The following is a 1,037-nucleotide window of genomic DNA, read 5'->3' as shown; positions in this document are numbered from 1 at the left end:
TATTTTTCAAATAGTGGGCCAATTCACTTAGGCCCCATTCACACTGCGCGATTCGCAAATCGCGCGTTTGTTGCGCGATTTGCATTTTGCGTGATATCGCGCAAGTGCTTGCATTGAGCAAGCTAGAATCGCGGCAAAATCCGCTCCAAAAAGGGTCCTGCTGTAGCGACGCACGACCCGCGACAGCAGGACCCTTTGCCCCATTGCCAAGCATTGGAGAGCGATATCGCACGGTAAATAGCCGCGGTATCACGGGAATTACCGCGTGATAAATCGCTCAGTGTGAACGGGGCCTAAGATGAATTGCCGGGGAACTGGCTGTCCATGCTTCTGGGCTGTGAGCTGTGTGAGGTTAGTGGGAGGGGCCGGCCGGTTTCAAAGTCAGTGTCCTATATTTTTTCTCGATCCTATAAATTTTCTCCACTGTGTCACTTCCAGTGGGGCCGAGTCATTCGAATCAGCTGTATTCATGACAAGCGCACCTGGAAGAGACGCGGTAGAGAAATTCATCGGTTGAGGAAAATTTGAGGGCAGCCCGCTGGGGACCTGCCGAGGACCCACTTGAGGAGCGAGCAGCCGGCTATTACAGAGCTGCATCTGACGCGGGCGGGCTGATCGGGTGCAGATGGCAGAGAGGTAGCGGCAAGGGGACGGTCACTGACGGGCCCCCTGATGGCCGCGGGCCCTCGGTCCGTGCCCGACTGCCCGAATGGTCAGTCCGCCCCTGGCTAAGGTTAAAAACAGAGGTTTTAGATACAAGTCTTCTGCAGAATATGTGAAAGCTGCACTGCCTGGTCAAGCCACCTCTATGTAATGCGGTCCTAACTCTAAACCATCTTGGAGCACCCATCTTGGAGCACATGTAGCAAAAGATAAAAATGTTTTGCTTGACTGATTTGGTGTAGTGACACATTGGGGGCACCAACATCACTCCTGCAAACCTCTCCACAGAACAGCAAGTACTTTACCTATAGACTGTTACTTCACATATACCTGCATGCTAACAGGACTGTGGATAGCTATTATTCTCATTCACT

This window comes from Nanorana parkeri, unplaced genomic scaffold (genome assembly GCF_000935625.1).
Source record: "Nanorana parkeri isolate BGI_ZX_2015 unplaced genomic scaffold, ASM93562v1 scaffold1804, whole genome shotgun sequence".
NCBI classification, from domain to species: Eukaryota; Metazoa; Chordata; class Amphibia; order Anura; family Dicroglossidae; genus Nanorana; species Nanorana parkeri.
Note: the sequence above shows the minus strand (reverse complement) of the source record.